This window comes from Protopterus annectens, chromosome 1.part1 (assembly GCF_019279795.1).
Source record: "Protopterus annectens isolate FY-2018-M chromosome 1.part1, PAN1.0, whole genome shotgun sequence".
Classification (NCBI taxonomy): Eukaryota; Metazoa; Chordata; order Ceratodontiformes; family Protopteridae; genus Protopterus; species Protopterus annectens.
Window position 1 is genome coordinate 1,407,168,188 of NC_056726.1, and position 18,299 is coordinate 1,407,186,486.

The window sequence follows — 18,299 nt, forward strand, 5'->3', positions numbered from 1 at the left end:
AACACCCCCATGTATGTTCTGTTCCTGTAATGACTACCTGTGGTACATTTTTGTTTCCTTACAAGATTAGTGTGCGTTTGTGTAGTGTAAGTTGGAATACTTCACTCTTAATTTCTTTTTGTAGATTGCAAGTATAGTGACAGCAACGGATGGATTTTGGAGGCCTTTTGTGGGTAGAAGTGACCCACCCTGATTTCTTATTTTAAATATTCATTGATCTGATGTGGCAAGAGCAGTATCCCGCAATTTTGAATTTCTCAAAATCAGTTTGAAAAGATTATTGCTATGGTTTATGCTTGTGTGTTGGGAGTGTTGCGATTTATTTAAGACTGACAAGCTGACAGTTATTTCTTTTCACTTTGCATCACAGTCAGACATCATCATTATACACATAAGTGGTTATCTTTAGTGCTCTGGGCGGGATGTGTGTGAAGGCAACTAATCATTGCCGCAGTGGCAGAGCAAGTAACATTACCATCTCACAGCAATTAGCTCCTGGGTTGAGTTCTTTGCTGCAGCTGCTTCTTTCTGGAGTCTGCCTGTTTCTGTTCGGTCTGCGATTTTTATACAGCTAGTTCGGTTTCCTCCAACATCCCAGAGACATACCATTGGTGAGTTGGCATTCCTACAGTTTGCTTGTAAGAGTGCAGGATTTGTGCTTCTTGTATCTTGTGATAGGCCTGGCTTGTCAGGGCAGTGTGTGTGTTTGTGTGAGAAAAATAATGTCACTGATTTTTATCTGTTTTATTTACAGTTTGTTTACCATTGCAGAGCACTGATCCATTTGGACCAGTTTCAGGCTCAGCCCAAAAAAGAAAAATAATGAAAAGTGATGAAGTATACAACAGAGGTTTCAAACTGTGGGTCATTTGTTAATTCTCATAAATCTTTTGGGCTGCAGAAAAGAAAAAAATACAGTTAAGTTGTCATCTTTAAACCACAGGCTGTATATGTTTTTTTTGACACAGGCTTAGTGGAGGGTCCACCTAATCTAAATCCACCCTTGCTCTCTGAGGTTTACACAGAAGGTGACTGTAGCTTGTGTGGGAGGCTGGGGACATTGTGGTCATTATTTCTTTAATTTTCTTCTCTAGTAAAGTCATGCACAGAAGGTTTCTATTGCAGGTGTAGGGGCAGTGTACTGTCTAGCAGCAACAAGTTAGAATGAGTTACTGTGATATATTTTTTCACAACTGATCATCAAATATGTCTACAGGAGGCAGTTTTTTCAAGGTAAAGCTAAGGAGACAGGCTGTGTATATATAGGTTCATAGGTAGGTACTAGGCTATCTGCCCGAAGGCATTTATAAGCCTAGCCAGAATGTGTTGGCTTTCACTGCCCCCTTAGATTAATTCCCTGTGCCTCTGTCCAGCCAAGTCACTGAAGTGATCCTCGAGGTAAACTTTCTGTTTCCCATCCACTCGTCAAGATTTCTTTTGAAGAGTGTTGGCGAGGAGCTCTGCCTAATGTAGATTGGGATCTTGTTCCAAAGCATGGGAAGTTTCTGGGACAGGAATCTATCCCTCCAGCACATCCTATTTGTTGTTGTGGTGAGGTTTAGATCCCTAGAGCGTGGGGCACAATGACCTCTTTTGATATGAATGCGAACCCTTTTGTGATTAGGTGGGCCACGTAGAAGGATTTTCTAACCACGTTGGCAATATGATTATCAAAGGTGAGATTACTATCTACTTCGGTCCCCAAATCCCTTATTACGTCTTCCGTATATGCCTGACAAAAGTATATTGCAGTACTGTTTGTTCTTTCACTTTCATCTTACTCTGATAGCAAAAACGTACATAGAAAGTGGCTGTCTTTTGGAGGCATGTTGTGTATATGTATGATAGCAGCAACTTAAAATATATGTCTGTGGCAATTTGTTCTTTTCACTTTCATCCCAATCTAATACTAGAGGGTACACAGGTTGTGACTATTTTTCTTTTTTGGGGGTAGGGGTGCATGTACAGTTTCATAAATGCTTTATCTGTCTGCACCAACATCTTTCTTCTCAGTTCATTGGCACCTAATCTTCCCTTGGATTTAACATCATTTTTCCTTGGAAAAAAAGAAGGCTAAAGCTCTTTCCTTAGGCCTGATTTTTTTCAAGCCACTTTTGGAACAAAATATTAAAAAAAGCTCTGAAGTGCATCTCAGTGTCTAGAACCTCATGGTTTCTGGGGGGTAATAGCAGATCCTGGGTTAGTTCAGTCATTTCCCTTCAGAGTTATTGCAGTGCTGTATTGGCCAGTTAGATTTTGTTAAAAGGATGAAGGAACAGGATGCAGGTAAAAGATGTAGAATAAGACAAAGTGTCATACCCTAGCCCTATGAAGCCACCTCCCTCAATCTAGATAGACTTGAGTAGCCTGTTTCTGAAGTCCCTTGTCCACGGTTTGTCCATAAGTCTTCCTTCTTGGCTGGGATCCTTACGATGTTGCTTGAGAACAGGTAGGGTGGATATCTTACTGTCTTTCTAGACTGAAAGGTTTGAAGTGGTGCAGACAGACATTGACTTCATATAGAGAGCATCCTGATATATATGTAAAGACAGCCTGATCTATGGCAATAGAAACGTGCTGAGGCATGTAAGTTGGACTTGATGTCAGGCCTTCATGCAGCTGAAGTCTCAGTGGGAAAGACTACTGCAACAGTGATGTACTCAAAATCCACTATTGTGTTAAGTTCTTATACAGTTGTACTTTTTTTTCTTACATTTGTTTCTCTCTTAAGTAGCACACATTTGTAATCTGGAGAGAGTGGGGTGTGAGGTGCATTGTGTGCAAGGGGGAGGGGTTGAAACATCTAAAAATTGTATGTGCTGAACTGATTTGGGCTTGTGACCAAGTCTACGTTTTGAAGAGGATGAATAATCATCTCGATCTGTCTTTGTTAGATGCATAACTTTCATTATCAACACTGAAATACAACTAAATACCTGCATTTATGAGTTTATACATGTGCATACATTCAGTGGATTGGCAGTTGTAGATACCTTGTTATTTATTTATTGTAGTGTTTATAATTTCAAACATACCTTTGATGGTCAGAACAATGAATAATTGGTGGCAGTAGTGCATAATGTAAAAAGAAAAAAAAGCAACTTTTGTAAAGTTCTATGAATATGTTATCAACTAAATAACTAATGTAGCTGGTTCTATTGAACGTGTATTTAAGTCCCTTAAAAGTGCAGTAAGAGAATTGTGACATGCACAGATGGTTATGTCTAACTCTTCTTAGATTTGGTATAAACTGTTTCTTCTGGCTGCATCTGTCAAAACTACAAGTGTCCAACAAGTGAGATATTTTCTGCACTGCTGTGTTTTTGTGTTCGTAGTGTATGGGGTAAAGCCTTGCTGGACATCTGAATGACTAGCATTTCTAGCTTGGGATTTATTTGTTGCCTGCATTATGCAGTTGTGACCATTATTGGGTGGAAGCAACAACCTGTTAGCACATGCAGAATTCTTCAGATTTTTGTTACTGCTCTCAGCAAATATCTCAACAGTTGCTACAGTGAGTCATTATTTAGTAGGTGAGGAAGTGAGATTTTTTTCTTCTTTGGACTGCCTTGCTATTTTTGATGGTGGTGAACTTCATTAAGTAAACATTCTTAGAATGAATACCAAAAAATGTTGTCTTGAGTTATGTTAGACCTAGGGAATTTGAAAATAAGTTTTGTTAGTGTTTTTCACACCAAGTCACTGTTTATTATGTGAAGAACTAGGGGACAAATGTGCTGGACATTTAATATATTTCATAAAATTATTTGCTATATGTTCTGTTTGAAGTTTTTTAAGGTCTTTATAAGATATCTCACAATCCTTTATGGGCTGTGGGTCATCATGCAGTCATGTAGAACTTTGTTGAGCCAACAGAAAGGCTGTACTGATAAATTTATTAGTTTTGTGATGGATCTGCCCCTTTCTTTGACAGGGATCATTCATTGTTACTGGACATAGGAGAATTCATGTAAAAAGGGCAAACCCTGCATATATGCCTAAGGTAGTGTCCAGCATGGCTCTTAACCAAACCATGCATTTGCCTACCTTTTATCCAAAACCATAGAATAAGGGGGAGAGACTTCTGCATACTTTGGACATACACAGACAGCTACGCTTTTACTTGGACAAGACTAAAGCCTTCAGAAAGACTGAGCAACTCTTAGTGGCATATGCTGCAGGTTCCCAAGGAAAAGCCATTTCAAAGCAGACTATTTCAAAATGGATAGGCCACTGCATTCGTTTCTGCTATTCACAACATGGCAAATCTGTGCCCAAGGGCATTAGGCCACATTCTACCAGAGCAGCAGCTACTTCAGCAGCCTTCCTCAGAGGAGTACCAACCAAGGATATTTTGTAGGTTGCAACATGGACTTGAGTGCACACTTTTACAAAGCACTACCATTTACCTCTCTACTCTAAATCCAGAGCAGGCTTTGCCACTGCAGTTCTGCAGGGCCTCATAGCCACTCCAAACTCTATTTAGGCCCAGCCACCCAACCTCAGCTTTGGGATTCAACCCAAGTGTAATGGCGTACTGATGTCAGGGAAGAAGGGATAGCAACCGATGCCGGACCAAGGCTTTGGAACTGTGGCCGACTGTGGGACTGCCTGACGGCAGGATAACCCAAGTGTAATGACTGCAGCAGTGAAGACACTCGAACATCTACATTTATGGTAGGTACAAAACTGTACTATCTTTAAAGACAGGCACTGTATAGGTTTAATTGGAAAAGGCCATTGTAAAAACAAAGAAGATTGCAATGTTTATTTTTTGCAATATGCCGCGGAAGTACGGCGGTAGCGTTGTTACCTCACAGCAAGGGGTTCTCCCGTTCGATTCTCGGCTTGGCTTGGGAGTGCCTTCTGTGTGGAGTCTACATGTCCTCCCCGCAGTTGGGTAGCAGTCGAAAGACATGCGTGCGTAAATGGGCGTGCCTTCGTTGAAGGTTGGGCGTTGAGATGGCACCTCGGCATTTCGTAAAAAAAATCTACTGCTGTGGCGACCCCTTACCAGGGAAAAGCCGAAAGACAAACAGCTGCTATACTTCATCAGAGAGCAAAGGCAGTGAGAGCAAAGATCACAGATCATCAGCAGTGAATTCCTTGTCGAGAGCATTCAAAGAGAAGTGTCATTTTGAGAAAGAGTGTTCAAATCTGATATGTTAATCAAAGAAAATGGATTTTTATGATTATCAGAGGAGTGGTACTGAGAGCTCTTTCTAGGTCAACTGGCACACCACAAAACAAAAGACAGGTCGGCCACCACCATCATGCAGAAAGCTTTTATTTTTCAGCTTTATAGCTTTTTGCACAGTTTGAACCACCTTTCAGAATTGCAGCAGTAAGCTCTTCTAGGTCCTTGCTACAGTTCCTAGTACATATACACACTGTGCAAGGAAGTCACTTAAGCACCTGTGATCTCCGCATATGTTTATATGTGTATTTAGTGTTGCTATGTGTGGGTGTTGGTGGTGTGAGTTTAGAAGGGCTATGTGTTGCTTGAGGTGTAGTGTGGGTGTTAACCTTCTCCTCTTGACTGTCTAGCACAATCTTGGGTGGAGAGAGCGTTGCTTTCAGTTTGGCTATGTAAGTGCATCTCTCACAGGTTGTAGTGTTGGGTGGTAGGAGGAGAGGATTGTCTGTGTACATGAGGCAATTGCTGCATTGCCCCAGTATGCCCAGATTCACCAGGTGGACAGGAGAAATCAACAGAAGCTGACCCTTGGACATGCCTGGTTTGGTGAATTTTTTATTTTTTTTTAAAGTACAGGAGCTGTTTTCCCTTACCTTAGCAAGGTACTTTGCAGTTATAGGCTGTTTAGTGCCTATGATTAATTTCTCCTTATTAATAAGGAGAGTTGAGTGCTTGTATCAGTTTAAGGCTTCCTAGTGCTTTCCAGCAGGTATTGGAGCAAGTGCTAGTCACAGGGATGCTTAAAGGTAAGATTGAAAAAAAATGGTTTATCCTAAACACTGCAGTGTGCACTAGAGAAGTTAGATGTGAAAGTAGGTAACAAGTTTTACCTGTCTAAAAAGTTAAGTTTTAGTGAAGAGTCACTATTTTTAAAACAGCAAGATAGATTGAAAGGGGGTGATCACTTTTATATTCCGGTACTATGGAATACAGTAGAATGGCCGATAAATTTAAATAGTTGAAGGGGAGTGATTACACAAAATGATAATTTTGTGCTTACTCACACAGGCCAGTGAAAGCAGAGAGGAAATGAGATATATGGTCAAATTAACATAAGAGGCAGGCAGTTAGAAAGACATTGATATTTAAGAACTCGACAGTGACAGGGTGGATCTTGCTGCTACTTTTTGTTATTCACACAATAATAAGACAATTCTAGGCAGAGTCCAGGCTCATTTTGTAAGGACTTTGCCTACTTTTTTGGCTTTTTGGAAAAGGGTGGATTGTAGAACTATTCTAGAGGCAGCAGTTGTCTACAATGCACACATATCCAAAGCAGTGAAAGCTGGATTCTTCCTCTGTGTCCAGAGCCTGATTTGCTAGGACTATTCTGTAGGGGCTCGTGGACTCTGATCCTTGTCCCTCCTTCCCTTTTTTATTCGGTTTATTATGCTTTCTGTGTGTGTGTGTGTGTGTGTGTGTGTGTGTGTGATTGTGTTGTTTTGTCATTATTTTCTTCCCCTGACACGTACCTATCAGGTAGTATTCTAGCTTCCCTTATTCTGAAGCAAGAAAGCTGTGAGATTTTGGTGCCCTAACCACTGACTTTATAACCACTTTCTTCATGCTTTTCAGTGGTTAGATCATGTGGAATGTGCCCAAAAGCTTTGGAAGCTGGCTGGTTATCCAGTCCTTGGCAGGATATGTCCGTTATTGCTTAGGCTACTATAACAGCAGTCTAGGCAAACATCTACTGTTATTGGGAAGTTTACTTCCAAAACTGTACTGTCCTCGGGTCATAAATATAGTCACCAGGGGCTACAAACCACAGTTCACCACAAAACTAAGAAAAATGTTTCCCTCCTATTCCAAAGAACCAAGAAACATTAGTGGCACCTATTCTGGTAGATGTACTGCTCCTGGGTATTGTAGAAAATGTTCCTGCAACCCAGAAATGAGAAGGTTTCTACTCAAAGCCATTCCTATTTTCAAGAAAAGATAAACCTGGCAAACCTATCTTTGACCTGACAAAGCTAAACACAAGTGTAGAGGTGCCAAAATGCAAGATGCTAAGCTCTCAAACTCTCATGTTTATCATCGATCTCAGATATTGTTATCTAAATGTTCACATCTTCCAGGCACACAAGTGTGAGATGAATACCTTTTACCTAAATTGCCGTCTTGGTTTATGTACTGTGCCCCGGGGTGTTTACACAATACATGGCCTCAGTGACAGGTGCCAAAAGCCCTAGACTGATACTTTTCATTGCCTGAGTAGATTGAGTTTTCCCATTAGAAGAGTAAAAGCATATATGTGTGCTTCCCAGACAACAGTTCTCCTGGATACTAACTTCTGCAGAAACTTCTTTCTTGCTGAGAAGGGGCAGTATCTAATTTTCCTTCTCCAATCCATGGCAGGCAAACCTCAGCAGATAGGCAGACAGACTGTGATCATCTTGGACCACATGACATCCACAGTTCTAGTGGTTCCTTTAACATGACCATATGTGCAAAAACCTTGGGGAGCTACCAAAGCAGTACTAACCTGTATCAAAAGGGAGGTAAATTGTTGGGTGGTAAAGATATAAAACGTTGAGAGTTTGCCCTTCAGACCAACTGCTCCAAACCAAACTCTGGCCAGCCACAAATGATTCGGATGAGACCTGGGGTGCTCACACTCTAAATCTCATGGTGCAAGGCAACAGGACATGTCGAGAACACCTTGTTCATAGAAATCAAGGAGATGCTGGAAATTATCTATGCTCTAAAAACATTCAAGTCAATATGGATACCTGGAATTGTAACGAATAGTCATAGACAACACCACAGTGATATGATACATAACCAGTGGATTGGCGGGGCACACTCCTACCACCTAAGCAAGCTGGCCATGCAAGTCTGGGGACAAGCTCTGCAATGCAAACTGTTTGTGGGTAACCACCATCCCAATGAGGACAGTACCACGCAGTCCATTACAGCAGGACCTCTGCAAATTGATGTTGCACAGAGACTCATTTCTAGAGGTCATGGACAGGTAGGAAATCCCAGATTTAGACCTCTTTCCTTCTTCAAATGACAGACATTTGAGAAAATATTGCTCAATAATTTACCATAAAAATAAGTGTGAAATAAATGCCTTTTCCCTAAATTAGAGATAGATGTTTTTCTGAGCTTTCAAGGACTGTTTCCTTTGTTCTGTAGGGTCATTCAGAAAATTAAGATGGAGGTGTAGAAATTATGCTAATTGCTTCTTTCCTGCAAAAGCAGAACAGCTGCAGTTGACAAGGGCGACCGCTTACATGCTGCCATATTGTGTGCATGTGAACCTCTTGCTACAGTACAGAGGAGTTACCCATGCACCCCAGTCTGACGGCACCAAATCTGACATCTTGTAGGATGTTAACACTTGCCTTGCTTGGGCAAATGTATTCTAAGTATGTTCTTGAAATCATGAGGGAAGCTAGAAGGCCAAGTACATGGTGGCCTTACCTAGCTAAGTGAAAGAGATTTTTCTTTCTGGTGACAAAGGAAGAGCCTACACCTGCACAAGTGAATGCATACCTGTGAATCACAAGTATCTTTTGAGCTTTTTTCCACTGACCTTGCTTACACTTCTGTAAAAGTGCACCTTACAGCCATCACTGCTTGTCTATCCCTATATCACCCCCCTCCCCCAGGTATGCAGACCAACAGTTTGGGACCTAAGCTTTTTGTCAAAATAACTGGCCTTATCACCCTTTGAGTCAGCAGTTATGCCTCCCAGCAAAAAAATAAATGTCTGGAAAATAGTATTTGTGGTAATTATCACCTCAGCTGGAAAAGTATGTGAATTATAAGCTTTAAGGTGCAAACAGCCCTTTATCTTTCACAAAGATAGAATAAACCTATTCACTGATCCTTCCCAAAAAACAAGTCACCCTGGTGGGCTGGTAAGTATAAATAAGCTATACAACAAAAGAAAGACATTGATATCTAAGAACAGGAGGGAACTTACTCAACAGAGGAAGAATACTCTCCACAGCTTGAACAAGCAAATCTGATATCTTAAGTCCACTAAAGCTAGTAAAAAATCTAAATGAGCATCCCTCGATAAAGACAATCATAAGGCATTCTTTGGCTACATTTAAAACCTAAAAGGGAATGCCCAGTTGTGTGCCACGCTTATAGTGGATGATAGCACTCACTCTGAGCCCAGGAAAATTGCCAACCTTCTAGCTGACAGATTTCGCAATAACTTCACCCCATGTGCCCACCAGACATACCCCAAAGCATTCCTGACACCATTCCTGTACCGAGTATCTCCAAAGAACAGGTTATACAAGCAGTCTCCACGGCCAAAAACATAGCCTCTGTGGTATCAGATAACATCTCAGGTTGCTTAGTAAACCGTCTAAAACAAGACCTAACGGAACCACCCAGCACTGTCTTTAACCATAGCCTTAGACCAGTCTTTGTCCCAGCAAACAGCAAAGTGGAGAACAACAGTAATACCTGTGCACAAAGGGGGGGGGCATCAACTCACCCTGGGAACTCTTGGCCCATAGACCTAACCAGCCTTATCTGCAAGGCCATGGAAAGAATTATCATGGACCTTATCTGCAAGGACATATGCAACCTTTAAACCCTTGAACCAACCCAGTTTGGTTTCATCAAGGGTAGATCTTGCATACTAGACCTAGTGGACTTCTTTGAGAATGTCACCAAACCCCTGGATGAGGCCAAAACAGTACGTACTGCTTATCTTGATTTAGCAAAGGCATTTGACACAATCCCCCATTATCGTATCATAGAGAAACTCTCCAGAGCTGGGGATTAACTCATACATTACTAGATGTGTAGCAAACTGGCTCACCAACAGAAGGCACATTGTCAAAGTTGGGGAGTCCACCTCAATTAGTAGACCATTTCCCAGTGGGGTCCCACAAGGATCCATGCTGGGCCCTCTACTGTTAGGAATCTATTTCTCTAAAGTCCAGGTGAAGGCAGATAGCCTGTGGCTTACCAAGTCTGCAGATGACTGTAAACTGAGCGCAATCTCAGAGTCCCCCAACAATGTTAACATGTTACAGAAAGGGCTGACACAGACAAATGATTGGTGACAAACTCACAGACTAAAGCTTAACACAAAAATGTGTCATAATCCCCTTTGGCAAAGAAGTGTCCCCTACTAATTATGATATGGATAGCAGCCCTCTAAGCTCAAACTCAGTGGTGCGAGACTTGGGAACATATGTTGGTAGCAATCTAAACTTCAATCACCAAGTGTCTGTAGTGGTAAGAAAAGCATTCTACATTGCACATCTCATAAATAAGGGTGTTGCATCCAAACCAGGGAGGTGATAGCTCTGCTGTACTTGACCCTTATCAGACTACTAAGTGAGTGCAATGCTCCCTTCTGTATATACCTCACCAGATACCTGCAGCAACTGGAGAGACCATAGAAGTTTCTAACCAAGAGAATCCAGGGCTTCCAATACATGACATACATGGAAAGACTTGAAAGCCCTGTTGTGATGCCCGTGCCCAGCAATCAAGGATCCTCAATCCTCACCACTAAGAAAAGAGAGGGCATCTCATATATGAGGAAAGGATAACAAATACACACAGTAAAGTGCAATTGCCCTTAAGAGCACACAGAGATCCCAGTCAGTCCGGGGCTGGTCGCTTCCTTGCTCTCCAGGTCCCCAAGAAGACTCCCCACTGGCACAGCTATAGGATCCAAATCTCAGCCTAGTGGGTAAGCTAAAACCACCAGCACCCTCTCTGTCCAACCAGTGCTTCGTGTCCCTGCCCAAGTAGCTGACACACACACGCACACACACGAGCACACTCACACTCACACACACACACACACACACACACACACACACACACACACACACACACACACACACACACACACACACACACACACACACACACACACACACACACACACACACACGCGCACACACACACACACACACACCCATTAAGAAAAGTTTATACAACCACACAGACACTCCTGGGGAAGGCTGGCACAGGTTCTCCAGCTGTGCCCCCTTTTCCCAGACTGTACGGTAGTACACTGCCACCACCCACTAATTGTTATCAGCTACTCAAAAGCCCTTACAAGGGTGTCCAATTATTATTGTGCAATACTATCATCCAGTTGTTAAGTGTGACTAAATAGTCAAGGCGTATTAGAGGGACTTGGTACAGGATCACTATAAATATGCAATGCACTCATAGAGCTTAACTTATCTCTACACAAAACAGCCACAGTTGAAAGGTTGTAAAATATTTAATAATAAATAGTAAAAACACAAGACAAAATACGTCTTACTACACAGTCCTAGTCAAGAGTTCAGAGATAACAGAGGAATACTTAAAATAATTCAGTAGTACAGTTCTGACATCACAGAAAAACACTTAGTCTAATATTTCTATTTTCTAGCTATTTCTAAGAGAAAACACAAGTCTAAGATAACTTACATAAGAAAACAGGCAGAGTGCTGATAAGTTGGATGGTCAAGACAAAAATGCTTAATACCTTCTGATTTTCTGTTTAAATTGCTATCTTCAGTCCTGATTCCCATTACATCATTTTTTTACACTTTCCTTGGGTTCCCAGGCTGACAGATACTACATTCTTGTTATCTTGCACCTGCAGGAAACTACAGCCATAAAAGGCATTCCACATGTAAACTCTAGTAATTATTCGTTAAGTTAAAACAATAGGCAGGATGCTTCACTCCATACTCATCGACTCCAAATTTTAACTTCAAAGGGGCAGACATGAAATAATTTTAATTTCAAAGGACAGACAAGAAATGCTTGACTTAGCTTTCTTTACAGCAGAGGGCAGTGTTGCTACATTGTTTTAAGTTCAACATTTCACAGCATATACTTTCATTTAAGAAAACAAGCTTGTGGTTTCCATTCATATTTACAAATGACAGAATTATGTACCAATTTCTATCTGGCTAGGCTGGCAGCCTTCACACCCCCCCCCCCCCCGAAGAACTCAAGCTAGTTTTTCAAGTGACCCTTGAGAAACGCTGCTTGAGAGAGTCAGGTCTATCTGACTATACCTACCCCATTCCCGGTCTTGAGAGCCCATCTGCATTGGCATTGCTGCTCCCACTGTGGTGCTGCACTGACATATATGCTTGCAACCCTAGGCTCCATCTTAGCAACTTGGCATTTTGCTGGCTGGCTCTGTTTAACCATGTTAGGGGGTTGTGATCTGTCATAACAGTGAATTTCCTTCCATACAGATAAGGCTCAAGTGTCTGCAGTGCCCACACTATGGCGAGACATTCGTTTTCCACAGCTGCATAGCATTCCTCCCTGGGTTGGAGCCTGTGACTGAGATAAACCACTGGGTGCTCTTCCCCCTGAAGAAATCTGGCTAAGTACAGCCCCCCACCCCATGGTTTGAAGCATCCACCTGCAAAACAAATTATTTGCTGTACTTTGGACTGGCTAACACAGGGTGTCCTCCCAAAGCTTCTTTAAGCTTCTGGAATGCTTGCTCACATGCTGGGGTGCACACTAATTTATCTGGCTTGTTCTTCCTTGTCAGGTCTGTGAGGGGGCAGCTATGGTACTATAACTGGGGACAAACTTTCTGTAGTACCCTGCTGTCCCTAAAAATTCCCTCACCTGCTTTTTAGTAACAGGTGCAGGCCATGCCTGAAAGGCTTCCACTTTGGCAGGCTCTGGCCTTATCTTACCACTCCCCAGTCTGTCCTAAGTAGGAGCCCTCCGCCATACCCACGCGACATTTGCTCGGCTTAATGGTCAACCCTGCCCAGCACCTCCCTGACATGCTGAAGGTGCTCTGGCCAGGAATGGCTGTAGATGGCAGTATCATCCAGGTAAGCAAGGGCAAACCCTCCTGCTTTTGCTAGGATATGATCTACCAGCCTCTAGAAAGTCGCTGGGTCATTCTTCATCCCATGGGGCATCTTTGTGAACTCATACAAGCCAAAAGGAGTCACAAAGGCTTACTTCTCTCTAGCACTGGGAGTCAAGGGCACTTGCCAGTAACCCTTGGTAAGATCAATGGTTGTAAGATACTTAGCCCCACCCAGCTGCTCTAGGGCCTCATCTGTCCTAGGCAAGGGGTAAGCATCCAACTGTGTGTGACTATTTAATTTCCTGTAGTCCACACAGAACCTGGTGCTTCCATCCTTCTTTGGCACCAGCACCACTGGGGAGGCCCAGGGACTGTTGGACTCGCGAATCACCCCAAGTTCCAACATCTCCTATACCTCCTTTCTCAGGGTCTGTTTGACTCTCTCAGGCACTCTATAAGGGGCCTGCCTAATAGACCTTTGGGTTCCTATATCCACCTGGTGCTGCACCAGGTGGGTGCACCCTGGTTTCCCAGTGAACATGTTCCCAAATTCCTGCAACACTGCTCGGATTTCTCGAACCTGGGTAGGAAATAGCTGTTGGGACATTGCTACCCCTTCTGCTGAGGTGTCAGCCCAAGCCTCACTGAGGAGATCAGTCCCCAGATTTCCCTCAAGACTCCTCCTGCAATCCACTGCAAATGCTCAGCACAAGGGCCCTCCCTATCATAGAAAGGTTTCATCATGTTAACATGGTACAGTTTGTGCCCCTGCCATCTGCCTAGCAGTTCCACCATGTAGTTAACATCACTTACCTTTCTTACCACCTTGTAGGGTCCCTCCCAAGCTGCTTGCAGCTTTTTGTGTCTGACAGGAATGAGAACTATTACCTTCTGCCCCACAGCATACTCTCTAGCTTGAGCATTCCTGTCATACCCCACCTTTTTTCTGTTGTTGGGCTTCTGCCAGGTTCTCCTGGGCGAAGCAGAGTTCCCTGAGCCTTGTACTGAGGTTTAGGACATATGCCACAACAGACACCTTGTGAGACTTGCACTCACCTTCCCACTCATCTCAAATTAAATCTAGAGGTCCCTTCACCCTATGCCCATATAGCAACTCAAATGGTGAAAGACCTGTGGATTCCTGGGGAACTTATCTGTAAGCAAACAACAGATGGGGAAAATATTTGTCCCACTCCCTCTTAAACTGATCTGCAAATGCCCGTAGCAGGGACTTGATTGTAGAGTTTAACCTCTCAACAAGACCATTAGTCTGGGGATGATAGGGGGTGGTCTTCATGTGCTTCATCCCACAGGACTTCCATAGACAAGCCAGCAGGTCTGACATGAAAATGGCACCTGTCAGTCAGTATTTATTTTGGGAAACCTACCCAACTAAAAACTCTGCCTTGCCTTGCTTTTGGCACTGCTCACAGGTCCTGCAGTACCCTGTTACATCTCTGGAAATTCCAGGCCAATAAAAGTTCTGCATAATACATCTCTTTGTACATTTTATGACCACATGACCTGCAAAGGGATCATCATGGGCTATGGCTAGAAGCGCCAGACAGTAGGCTCTAGGCACTACCAACTGCTGTACTCTCTCAACTTCTAGCCCTCTCTCAGGGGTCCACACTCTGTATAGTAACCCTTTGTCCCAGTATACAGATACCCTCTTCCATTGTGAATCGGGTGCCTCCCTAGCTACCTGCCTCAGGCCTTGCAATGTAGGGTCTGAGAGCTTAGCCTGTCTCAACTCTCTCCTTGTAACCCTTCCCAGCTCCCCTTCCACAGGAAGTCTGGCATCCTCTGACAGTGGTACCTCACTGTCAGCCTGGGTACTACTACTCACCTCTACCTTTGCAGTCACTCTGTCCAAGGGAACATCAGTACCCACAAGCAGCTGTGGCTCACATTCAGTCTCACTGCTACTGCATAGCTTCCTCCCTGAAGCAACCACCTCAGCAGTCCTGGCTGCAAGTATGCGGTCTGTCTGAGTCTCCCCCAGGCTACCAGACCCACATGCTTGTCTCCTAGCCTGACTGTGTGTAACTACATAAGCACATGGTACTGCCTCATCCAAATCCTTCCCTATCAGGAAATCTGCAGGATGGAAGTTCAGTACCCCTGTTGTCTCAAGACAAGCTACTGTTGGCATTTTGTCTTTCCCACTTACTGGCTCCCTCACCTTTGGTTCCCTACCTTGCCTCCTTGGACATCTGTATGACACATGGCCCCACTGGTTGCATTAAAAACATTTAACCCTAGCTCCTGGATGTGTACCTGGACTAGTGGCTTCCCCTGCTACTGGCAGATTATGTTATGGCAGTCTGTGCTGCCCACCATGGGTTTCTGTAGACCCATGAGCAGTACTGGTGGTCCCCTTCCTGTGCAGAGCTGCCCTGCTTGCCAGGTATAGGTGTCCCTTCTTCCCCAACTCATCTGAAGTAGCACATTGTCAGCTAACCAGATCCTCATGCAAAGTGCTAAGGGCTTGTTCCCTCAACAAAAGGTCTGCCAGCCCTTCAAAAGTGGTGACCTGACATCCACTCACCCACCTATGGAAGTAAGTGCTCAAGTCAGCAATATATTCACGCACACTTTCATCTGCCTTGCGTCTATGCTCATGAAACTTTTTCCTATATGTTTCAGGTGTTAGCTTAAAATCTCTAATAGACAATTTTTTACAGCAGTATAATCAAAACATGCAACATCAGACATTTTAGATAATACAGTTACAGCTTTACCATGGAGTAAGGGGGTCAGGAACCATACCCAGAGCCCTTGGTCAGCTTCATACTGTTTACATACCCTCTCAAACATATGAATGAAACTATCAGAATTATCCTCTTTAAACTGCGGAAGAAGTTTACTGACCTTTTGTGTTTCTTGAGTCGAGTTACTCCTTTCCCCATTACCTCCATGACTCTGGCAAAGAGTCAGCAACTCCTTCTCATGCTCCCTCTGCCTCTCCTTTTCCTCAGCTTCTAGACATAACAGTTTCTCATTCTTCTCAGCCTGCAAACGTTGCAGTCTCTCATTTGCTTCTATTTCCACATCTAAAACACTGCAAAACCACAGAATAACCAAACAGAAGAATGTCAGCAATCCAAAGGACACCACAGTTTATTCTAAAATAGTTAGGCGCTTTCCTCTCCACTACAGAGACTTCCTCAGAACAAAACATTAGCCTCACCCAACCAACTTAAATACCCCCACCCATCATTCAATTGAACAACAATTAAAATTTAAAACGGTATCATAACATATAACATAAACATTCAAAATCTCAAAAAAAAAAATTTAAAAATCCTAAAAAATTACATACATAATATTGCACTTAGCTCTGTCATTAATCAACTATTAACTACATTTTAAACTCAAATATTTCAAAAAATTAAAACCTCATAAGACTTAACCTGCAATTTGATTGAGCTTTAAAACACTGGCAATGCTAATGATCTCATTTATGCCTGGATATCGGGAGGCATTCGTGAACAATTGCCATCTTAATTCAGTAAGGTCTAAGTGTATGTCCAAAATGCCCCCCTCTTCCTTTAATTGCTGCAGGACCAAAAATTTGAAATGGTGTGAGGAATTTTCACTTATGTGTCTAAACAATGCACTTGTCAACCTAGCATATCTGATGTCCCCTAAATGTTCACCCATCCTGGTCTTTAATTTCCTACTAGTTTTTCCAATGTAGAAAATGGGACACTCCTGACATTTAGCCATGTATATCACCCTTTTACTGTTACAATTGTAATGACCCCTAATATACAATTTTTGTCCATTTACCTTAAAATGGTCCTCAGTTTCCAATAATTGTTGACAAAAAGAGCAAGCATTACATATAAAATTCCCCACTTTTCTGCTTGTCTTATGTATAGGTCTTATACCCTCTGGAATATTCTTGATACATTTGTCTCTCCTAAAAACATACTTCGGGTTTTGTCCTACTTTGGAACCTATATTAGCATCAGATTGCAAAATTTCCCAATGGTCGTTTAACACCTCCATGATAGAATTAGCCATCCCATTATAGGTCAACACCATAGACAAATTGAATTCCCCCCTTGGCCTCATACTATTGGCATTCCTAACAAACCCATAACCCAAAATTGGTTTGTAAATCCCCTCATTTTGCTTAAATATAACCTCTTTAGTAAGATCATCCAGCAGACAATCAGGATATCCCCTTTGCTTGAACATCTGGGTAATAAAGTCCAACTCGACTAAAAAATCGGCATCAGAACTGACCATCCTGGCTGCTCTTATCAATTGCCCTTTAACCACCCCCTTCTTTTGGTACTCAGGATGGCAGCTCCCATAATCCAAATATGAATTAGAAAAAGTTGATTTCCTGTGTATTTTGGTCAAAAATTTCATTTGGACATAGCCAATTGATAAATCAACATCTAAATATACTATACGTTCCTTGTTATATTCAGAAGTGAATTTAAAAAACTCTACGGTTCCATTGATGTATAGTAAAAATTCTCTCAGGCTGTCCTCTGTACCTTTCCAAATTAGGAACAAATCGTCCAAAAATCTAGTATAGTGGACAATTTGACCACTACACTGACTGTTGAACAAATACTCTGTTCCCAAAAAGACATAATAAGATTGGCAAAAATGGGGGCACAAGCGGCCCCCATTGCCACTCCTTTGACTTGTTTGTAATAAATCCCTTCAAACCAAATGTCTTCAACACTAACTCCATTAGAGCAGTTATTTTGTTAACCTCGTCGTGTTCAAACATTTTGGTTTATAAAGCTGCTGTTCCAACCAAATTATTCCTATGTCTTTTGGAATAACCGAAAACAAATTTACTGCATCAGTAGTGACCGTAATTACATCACTTGATAAACAATTCCATTTAACTTATTAATAAACTGCCAGGAATCTTTACTTACATAATCAAAAAAGCTCAGGGCTTTTTGCATCAAATCATCCAAATATTTAGAAATAAAGTAAGTTTTACTTCTTTTACTGTCCGCAATCGGCCGAAGTTTTAAATTAATCAACCCTTTATGTATTTTGGGAATGCCAAATATGTTTGGCACTCTAGGAAACTCATTTTTTAAATAGTGGGATTCATCTACATCTATTTGACCCTGAAAAACCATATCATCAAGTGCCAAATCAAATCTTCTGTATGCCACCTTAATTTCGTTAAAGGAACTTTCTTCATATGAATCATCCATTAAGATATTACTCATGCCATCCAGGTACTCACCTCTCTCCATTACCACCACCCCACTTCCTTTATCGGGTTTCATAAATCTAATGGTGGGATCTTTAACTAGTTCAAACATAAGT

The 18,299-nt window shown here is 42.3% G+C and overlaps 1 protein-coding gene across 1 annotated transcript in view; it reads left to right on the forward strand.

Annotated features, from left to right (window-relative positions):
• The window catches only part of ROCK2 (Rho associated coiled-coil containing protein kinase 2), a gene marked incomplete in the record, with an annotated part of 2,656,097 nt that overhangs the window by 2,346,992 nt on the left and 290,806 nt on the right, over positions 1-18,299 (forward strand).